Source organism: Arachis stenosperma, chromosome 10 (genome assembly GCF_014773155.1).
Source record: "Arachis stenosperma cultivar V10309 chromosome 10, arast.V10309.gnm1.PFL2, whole genome shotgun sequence".
In the NCBI taxonomy this organism is placed as follows: domain Eukaryota; kingdom Viridiplantae; phylum Streptophyta; class Magnoliopsida; order Fabales; family Fabaceae; genus Arachis; species Arachis stenosperma.
In genome coordinates, this window is record NC_080386.1 from 98,815,170 (window position 1) to 98,825,232 (window position 10,063).

Consider the following 10,063-nt stretch of genomic DNA (forward strand, 5'->3'; position numbering starts at 1 on the left):
TGAGAATGCTCCATTTGGATGTTTGTAGCTCCAGAAAAGCTCTTTTGAGTGCAAGGAGGTCAGATCCAAACAGCATCTGCAGTGCTTTCTCTACCTCTGAATCAGCCTTTTGCTCCAACTCCTCAATTTCAGCCAGAAAATACCTACAATTGCATAAAAACACACAAACTCAAAGTAGAATCCAAAAATGTGAATTTTGCACTAAAATCTATGAAAATATACTAGATCTTAAACAAAACATGCTAAAAACTATATAAAAATGATGTCAAAAAGCATATAAAATATCCGCTCATCACAACACCAAACTTAAACTGTTGCTTGTTTCCAAGCAACTAAAAACAAAGTAGGATAAAAAAGAAGTGCGGGACTTAGTAGCTTTCTGCTTCTAAATAGTTTTGGCATCTCACTATCCATTGAAACTCAGAAGTGTTGGCATCCTTAAGAACTCAGAATCCAGATGATATTATTGACTCTCCTAGTTTAGTTCTTTTTTATTCTTGAACACAGCTTTTTAGAGTCTTGGCTGTGGCCCTAAGCACTTTGTTTTCTAGTATTACCACCGGATACATAAATGCCACAGACACTTAACTGGGTGAACCCTTTCGAATTGTGATTCAGCTTTGCTAGAATCCCCAGATAGAGGTGTCCAGAGTTCTTAAGCACACTCTTTTTTACTTTGGATCACGACTTTAACTGCTCAGTCTCAAGCTTTTCACTTGACACCTTCCACACCACAAGCACATAGTTAGGGACAGCTTGTTTGAGCCGCTTAGGCCAAGAACTTTTTATTTCTTTTAAGCCCTCTTAACCATTGATGCTCAAAGCCTTGGATCCTTTGACCCTTGCCTTTTGGTTTAAAGGGTTATTGGCTTTTTCTGCTTTGCTTTTTTTCTCATGCATGTATTTTTTTTCTTTTTTTTTTGTGACATGCTTTTTCTTTTTCTTTTTGCTGCTTTTTCTTGCTTCAAGAATCAATTTTTTTTTATTTTTCAGATTACAAATAATACTTCTTCTTTTTCATCATTCTTTCAAGAGACAACATTCTTAATTCCAATTTCAAATATGCATTGTTCATTCATACATTCAAAAAGCAAAAGCAATGCCCCCACATCAAAATAATTGAACTATTCTTATTATATAACTCAAAATTCATGCATTTCTCAATTCTTTTCAAATAAAATTTTCTTTTAAGTAATATGAGAGATATATGGAACATTTTATAACCTTAAGACATAAATGAAAATGATCATGCAATAAGAACAAGAGAACAGACAATAAAACATAACAAAAAATAGAAAAATTAGAATAAGCAAGGTGATGAAACGGGACCACCTTATTGATGGCGACTACCACCTCCTCTAGAGAACCCAATGGTGTGCTTGATATCTTCAATGTCACGCCCTTGTCTATGTTGTTGTTTCCTCATAACTCTTTGTTCTTCCCTCGTGACTCTTTGATCTTCTCTTATTTCATGGAGGGTGGTGGAATAATCCTGATGCTCCAACCTCAATTGCTCCATGTTATTTCTTAGTTCTTCAAGAGAAGTATGCCATTGATCCCAATTGCTTTGAGGAGAAAAATACATCCCTTGAGGCATCTCCGGTATCTCATGTTGAGGCAGCTCCACATGCTCTTGTTGTGGTTCATGTACCAGCTCTCTAGTATGTTCCATCCTACTTTTAGTGATGGGATTATCCTCCTCAATATGAATGTCTCCTTCTATGACAATTCCAGCTGAATTGCATAGGTGACATATAAGATGAGGAAAAGCTAACCTTGCCTTGGTGGGAGGCTTGCCCGCCACTTTGTACAACTCTTGAGGTATTACCTCATATCCTTCCACCTCCTCTCCGAGCATGATGCAATGGACCATGATGGCTTGGTCTATGGCCACTTCGGACCAGTTGCTAGTACGGATGATAGAGCGTTGGATAAACTCCAACCATCCTCTAGCTATGGGCTTGAGGTCAGGCCTTCTCAGTTGGATAGGCTTTCCTTGAGAATCCCTTTTCCACTGTACTCCTTCCATACAGATGTCTGAGAGTACTTGATCTAGTCTCTTATCACGATTAACTCTCATAGTGTAAGGATGTGGGTCTCCTTGCATCAAAGGCAAGTTGAACGCCAACCTCATGCTTTCCGGACTAAAGTTCAAGATTCTTCCTCAGACCATAGTGATCCAATTCTTGGGATGTGGGTTCACACTAGTGTCATGGTTTTTAGTAACCTATGCATTAGCATAGAACTCTTATACCATTAGAATCCCAACCTCTTGGATGGGATTGGTTAGGACTTCCCAACCTCTTCTCTAGATCTCTCTTCAGATTTTTGGATACTCATTCTTCTTAAGCCTAAAAGAGACCCCAGGGATCACCTTTTTCTCTGCCACTACTTTATAGAAGTGGTCTTGGTGGGGTTTGGTGATGAATCTCTCCATCTTCCAAGATTTGGAGGTGGTGGCTACTGCCTTTTCTTTCTTCTTTCTAGAGGATTCTCCAACCTTGAGTGCCATAAGTGGTATTGGAAAGTAAAAAGTAACACTTTTCCCATACCAAACTTAAGAGCTTTGCTCGTCCTCGAGCAAAAATAAATAAAAGAGAAGAATAGAGTAGAAGAAGAAGAAAATAGAAGGAAATGGAGGGAGAAAGCAATTCGGCCAAGGAGGCTTTAGAGTGTATGAAGTGTGTGTGTGTGTATGAAGGGTTAGAATGAAGGGTATTTATAGGAGTGGGTTAGGTTAGGGTTCAGTCATGGGTGGGTTAGATGGGAGGGAAATTTAATTTTGAAGTGGGTGGGGGTTGGTGGGAGTTATTATGATTTTGGAAAATTGATATGGAAGTGATTGGGCTAGGGTTTATAGGAAAGAGTGTATGGAAAAGTGTGAAAAAGAAAAAGAAGTGGGGGTAAGGTAAAGATGCTGTGGGACCTATTGGTCTTGAGAGGCTAGGGAATTCGGATTCCCTGCTTTCTTCATGGGCATTGAACGCCCAACACTTTCCCATGACTGGCGTTCAACGCCAGTAAGGCTGCCATTATGGGCGTTCAACGCCAGCAATACACTCCATCCAGAGTGTTCTATTTTCATTGCTTTTCTGTCTTTGTTCTGACTGCTGCACATGATCATGAACATAAAGAAATAACTTAAGAGAAACAAATTAAAAGAAATAGAAATAACTAATTAGGGTTGGGTTGCCTCCCAACAAGCACTTCTTTAATGTCATTAGCTTAATGGTTAGCTCCTTACGGAGATTGATATGGGCTCAAAATTTTGCCCTTTACAGTGAACTTTCTTCCTGTCTTTTCATGAATGAGCTCCACATGCTCTAGAGACAGGACACGACTCATTATATGTGGTATGAATGTTTTCTTGGTGAATACAACTCTCATGCCAGGTGAGAGGCCTTCAGTGGGGACTTTCTTGTCCCTCCCGCCTTTAGGTACTTTCTTCTTAGTACCTTTGTTCTCAGTGCTTGTTGATAGCTATCCAAAACCAAACTTAGAATTGATGTTTGGGGGCTTAGTAAAGCTTTCCACTGAAAGAGATGATTGGAACACTAAGTATTGCACAGTTATCTCTCTAATTTCAGAGGTAGAGTTGGGGTGAGACATCTTGAACAAGATGTGATCCTTCCCTATTTGGAAGACCATTTCTCCCTTTGCCACATTAATCATGGCATTTGCATTGGCTAGGAAAGGTCTTCCAATAATGATAAATTCATCCTCAACCTCTCAAATATCCAAGATTATGAAGTTTGCAGGGATGTAGTGGTATTCAACCTTCACCAAGACATCCTCTACTAAGCCATATGGCTTCTTCATTGACTTGTCTGCCATTTCTAGTGAGATATTTGTAGCTTGTACCTCCAAGATTCCCAATTTTTCCATTATAGAGAGGGGCATGAGGTTTATACTTGAGCCTCGGTCACATAAAGCCTTTTCAAAGGTCATGGTGCCTATGGTGCAACGAATTAGGAAGCATCTGGGATCTAGAAGCTTCTGAGGTAGCTTCTGCTGAACCAAAGCATTGAGTTATTTGGTTAGCACTGGAGGTTCTTCCTTGAATGTTTTTGTACCAAATAGCTTGGCATTCAGCTTCATGAGAGCTCCTAGGTACCGAGCAACTTGCTCTTCCCTAATGTCCTCATCCTCATCAGAGGATGAGTTTTCATCAAAACTTATGCACTGCGGGAGTGCATGCAAGGGAACCTTTATGGTCTCTACATTAGCCTTGGCTTCCTTGAGTTCTTGGATAAGGATTTCTTGAGTGGGTATTGAGCACTCAGAAGGTGTGCCATTATTGGCGTTCAACGCCAGTTCCTTTACCAAGTTGGGCATTGAACGCTCAGCAGGGCTGTCCTTGCTCGCGTTCAACACCAGAGTCCCTGCCAGTTTGGGCGTTGAATACCCAGTGAGGGCTTCCTTACTGGCCTTCAATACCAACTTTGGTGCCAAGTTGGGCGTTGAACGCCCAGTGATATGCTCTTTACTAGCGTTCAACACCAGGCTCTTAGCCATTTTGGGCATTGAATGCCCAGTGAGATGCTCTTCACTAGCGTTCAATGCCACGCCAGTCTCTCCAGATTCGGCCTTAGCCTCTGTGGTGATGGCCTTGCACTCTTCTCTTGGGTTCACCTCAGTGTTACTATGAATAGTGTCAGGAGGAGTCTCAGGGATCCTCTTGCTTAGTTGACTAACTTGTACCTCCAAATTTCTGATGGAAGACCTTATTTTAGTTATAAAACTATGAGTGGTCTTAGAGAGGTTGGAAACTATAGTCACTAAGTCAGAAAGGTTCTACTTAAGGGTCTCTATATGTTCCTGAGAAAATGGGAATGGTGGTCTGTTGTTGAACCTGTTTTGGTTCCTTCCACATTGATTATTATTGAAGCCTTGCAAAGGCTTCTGTTGATCTTTCCATGAAAGGTTAGGATGATTCCTCCATGAGGAATTGTAGGTATTTTCATAGGGTTCTCCCATGTAATTCACCTCTTCCATGGTGGGTTGGTCAGGATCACAAGCTTCTACTTCAGAAGAAGCTTCTTGAGTGCTGCCAGCTGCACCTTGCATTCCAGTCAAATGCTGAGAGATCATATCGACCTACTGGGTCAAGATCTTGTTCTGAGCCAATATGGCATTCAGAGTGTCAACTTCAAGAACTCCTTTCTTCTGAAGTACCCCATTATTACAGGGTTTCTTTCAAAAGTGTACATAAACTGGTTGTTTGCAACCATGTTAATGAGTTCTTTTGCCTCTTTAGGCGTTTTCTTCCAGTGGAGTGATCCACCAGCAGAGTTATCCAGTGACATCTTGGATATCACAGAAAGGCCATCATAGAAGATATCTAGTGTGGTCCAGTCTAAGATCATGTTGGGAGGACATCTTATGATAAGTTACTTATATCTCTCCCAAGCTTCATAGAGGGATTCACCCTCTTTTTGTCTGAAGGTTTGAACTTCCACCCTAAGTTTGCTCAACTTTTGAGGTATGAAAAACTTGGTCAAGAATGCATTAACCACCTTCTCCCATGTGTCAAGACTCTCTTTAGGTTGAGAATCTAACCACACTCTAGCTCTGTCTCTTACAGCAAAAGGAAAGATTATAAGTTTATAGACCTTAGGACTCACTCCATTGGTCTTGACTGTGTCACATATCTGCAAGAAGTCAGATAAGAATTTATTTCGATCTTCCTGTGGAAGTCCATGGTATTGGCAGTTCTGTTGAACTAAGGTCACCAGTTAAGGTTTCAGCTCAAAGTTGTTAGCTCTAATGGCAGGTATAGAGATACTTCTGCCATAGAAGTCAGAGGTAGGCTTGGTGTAAGCACCAAGAACCTTTCTTGCCTCTCCTTCATGATCAGATTCGGCTGCCATGTGTTCTGATTCTAGTTCAAAATTTTCTGAGAGGTTTCTTTCGGAATGTTGTGTTTTAGCTTGTTGCAAACACTTCCTTAGAGTTTTCTCAGGTTCAGGATCAGGATCAAAGAGAGGTTCTTTATCTTTGTTCCTGGTCATGAACAAGAAAACACAGATACAACAAGAAAGGAAGCTTCTATTCCAGAGGACAGAGAACTCCTAGTGACATGTGAGGGATAAAAGAAAGAAGAATGAAAATAAAAGAAGAGAGAGAGAAGAAGAATTTGAATAAGAGAGAGGAAGAATTCAAAAATTAGAAGTAAAAAGAAAAACAAGAGTTAAAATATTTTTGTTTTTATTTTATTTATTTTTTAATCCGAAGATAAGGGTTAATTAATTAAAAAGATTTGAAAATTAATTGATGAATTTCGAAAAAGAAGAGAGAGAAATAGAAGAAAAAATTTCGAAAATAGAAGAGAGAAGAATTAGTTAGGAAATTTTGAAAAAGAAGAGAGAGAACAAGTAACTAATTACGAAAGATTTGAAAACAAGATAAGATAGAAGATTAGAAAAGATTTAAAATTAAAATTTTAAATTAGAAAAGGTAAGATAGAAATTGAAAAGATTTGAAAAAGATTCAATTTTAAAAGTTAAAAGATAAGATAGAAAAGATTTTAAATTGAAGATAAGATAAAGAAGTTAAGAAAAGATAAGTTTTAAATAAAAAAGATTTGAAATCAAAATAAAAAAGTTAGTTTCTAATTTAAAAAGATTTGAAATTTAAATTTTAAAAGAAGGATAACATAAGAAAGAATTAAATTTTAAAAGAAAAGATTTTAAAAAGAGAAGATTTGAAATTTGATTTTTGAAAAAGATTTGATTTTGAAATTTGAAACTTGAAATTTTAAATTTTAAATTTTGAAATTGAATTTTAAAATTTGAATTTGAAATAAGATGAGATAAGATTTTGATTTTGAAATTAAATTTGAAATTTAATTTGAAATTTTCGAAATTAATCTAAAATAAAGATAGAAAAGAAATTTTTTTGATTTTTTGAATTTAATGAAGAAAGAGAAAAACAACTAAAAGACACCAAACTTAAAATTTTTAGATCTAAGGATACCTAGTGTGCGAAAATTGCAAAGAAAAATACAAAGAGACACCAAACTTAAAAAATTTAAGATTAAAACAAGAACTCTTTGAAGATTAAGAAGAACACCAAGAACAAAACTCAAAGAATTTAAAGAAAACAAGAACATGCAAAAGACACCAAATTTAAAAATCTTGAAAACCAAAGACACAATTCTTGAAAATTTTAAAGAAAAGACACAAGAAGACACCAAACTTAAAGATTGATACAAGACTCAAACAAAAGACACTATTTTTGAAAAATTTTAGAAAAAAGACTCAAAAAATTCAAAAATTCAACAAGAACAAAAACAAAAGACTCAAACCAAAAACAAATATCAAATAAAGAAAAATAAAGGTTTTTCAAAAAAATTTTATTTTTCAAAAAAAAAGAAAATAAAATAAAAGGCTCTAACAAAATTAAAGACAATACCTAATATAAGCAACAAGATAATCCGTCAGTTGTCCAAACTCGAACATTCCCCGGCAACAGTGCTAAAAACTTGGTGCACGAATTCTCACACTTCGTACAACTGAACCAGCAAGTACACTGGGTCGTCCAAGTAATACCTGAGGTGGGTCAGGGTTGATCCCACGAGGATTGTGGTTTGAAGCAAGCTATGGTTATCTTGTAGATCTTAGTCAGGCGGATAGAAGAGTTGTTTGTTTGTTGAAACGCATAAAATTGGAATAAGATGGAATTACTATGTTTGATTATAACCAGTGATAAGAAGATGGTTAAGGCTTGGAGATGCTTTGTTCTTCTGGATTAATTTCGGTCTTAATGTCTTCTTCAACTGTGAATGATTTCTTCTATGGCAGGCTGTATGTGATCAATGCCAGTTGAGAGGTCCCCAATCCTCTTCCAGATCTGAACCATAGGGTTAGTACAGATCCATTCTGATTGAGGATGAAGCTCCTTCAGTTCATTCTCCTTAGTGATCCTACTCAAAATGCCACAGACAAGGTCGAATCTTCCGGATCAGAGAATGCTGTGCCTTTGGTTCTAGCCTCTACCATAAAGACTCTAATCTCCCCGTACCTCGGCTGAACTGGTGTCTCGAGAAGTCCCCAACGAAGTCAGGGATTAGTCGTCTAAGAGATGTATAATCAAGCTAGTGGTTCATTGTTGTCTGATGAAAGACTCACTCTGAACCCATGTAGAATGAGATAACCTTGTGCTGGTTCAATGCATTCATAAGGATGAAGAATGAAGATACATCTTAGAATAGAGAATCAAACACGAATTGAAAGGAAATAGTAATACTTTTATTAATCCATAAAACTCAGCAGAGCTCTTCCCCTCAACCTAGGAGGTTTAAAAACTCATACTGATAGAAAATACAATGATAAACGTGTAAAGTGTCAAAAGTTTTCAACAAAGAGTGATCTTCCACTTTAGATACTAAACTAATGACTAATGATTACATAAAAAGGGTAAAACAGTCTTTTAGTGTGAAAATCCACTTTCGGGGCCCACATGGTGAGTGTTTGGGCTAAGCTTTGATGAGATCCACAATATAGGAGACTCCTTGGGCACTGAATGCCTACTAGGAGGTCCTTCTTGGGCGTTTGAACACTGGCTACCCCCTTGTGGAAGCTGGATGCTTGGAATGGGGTAGGTGACTGGTGTTGAACGCTAATTTTGGGCCTTCTATTCTGAAGTAAAGCATAAGCTATTATATATTTATGGAAAGCCCTAGATGTTAGCTTTCTATAGTCGTTAAGAACACTCCATTTGAATGTCGGTAGCTCTAGAAAAGCTCTTTCGAGTGAAAGGAGGTCAAATCCGGACAACATCTGCAGTGCTTTCTCTGCCTCTGAATAAGCCTTTTGCTCTAGCTCCTCAATTTCAGCCAAAAAATACCTGCAATTGCATAAAAATACATAAACTCAAAGTAGAATCCAAAAATGTGAATTTTGCACTAAAACCTATGAAAATATACTCGAACTTAAACAAAACATGCTAAAAACTATATGAAATGATGTCAAAAAGCGTATAAAATATCCGTTCATCAATAGTGATGCCTATGGTTCTAATAAACCTCTATTTCATGGTTTGTCTTGTGCTCAATTGAGTGGTTTTTATCAACTCTTTACCCATTTATTCATACTATTTGCATGGTTTTACTTTTTCCTTCCGAATTTTGTGCTATGATTGAAAACATGCTTCTTTGGACTTTAAATTTGCTATGTTTAAATCTCTCTTATTAACATTCGATACCTTGATATGTGTGTTAAGTGATTTCAGAGATTACAGGGCAGAAATGGCTTAGAGGATGGAAAGGAAGCATGCAAAAGTAGAAGGAATACAAGAAACTGAAGAAACTGCTAAAGCCATCAGCCTGACCTCTTCGCACTAAAACTGTCATAACTTGAGCTATAGAGGTCCAAATGATGCGGTTCTAGTTGCGTTGGAAAGATAACATCCGGAGCTTCGATTTGATATATAATTTGTCATATTGGCCATATAGCAAGTTCACGCAAACACGTGCTCCACGCGGACGCATCGCAGGGACGAAAATCCGCGTGGCAAATTTCATAACCAGCGAATTCTGGGCTGTTTTTGACGCAGTTCTCGGCCCAGAAAACACATATTAGAGGTTATAAAGTGGGGAATGCATCCATTCATAGGGAAACTTCATACAATATTCATAATTCACATTTCATAATTTAGATGTAGTTTTTAGAGAGAGAGGTTCTCTCCTCTCTCTTAGGTTTTAGGAATTATGATTTCTCTTAGTTTTAGGATTTAGGATTATTTCTTCTTCATCACAGGTTCAATGTTCCTTTAATTTATATTCTACTTTTATTTATTTCATTACTTTAATTGTTATTTATCTTTTCAAATTGGTTTATGAACCTTCTATGTTTGGATTGATTTTCTTAATTAATACACATTGAGGTATTTCAGACTTATGATTGCTTTCTTTAATTTATGTTATTGATGCTTTCGCTTTATCCAAATTATTTTCATTCGAGTATACTTTCTTCCCTTTTGGCTTTGGTTAAGTAATTGGTAACACTTAAGTTATCAAACTCAGCTGTTGATTGAAATTGGAATTACTGATTGATCTGGATCA

General features: G+C 37.2%; 1 non-coding gene across 1 annotated transcript; it reads left to right on the forward strand.

The window, feature by feature from the left end:
- Positions 1-5,359: 5,359 nt before the first annotated feature.
- Positions 5,360-5,468, forward strand: LOC130959253 (small nucleolar RNA R71). The gene has a single exon (XR_009078346.1). It is a non-coding gene; the product is annotated as a small nucleolar RNA R71 (small nucleolar RNA).
- Positions 5,469-10,063: the final 4,595 nt, after the last annotated feature.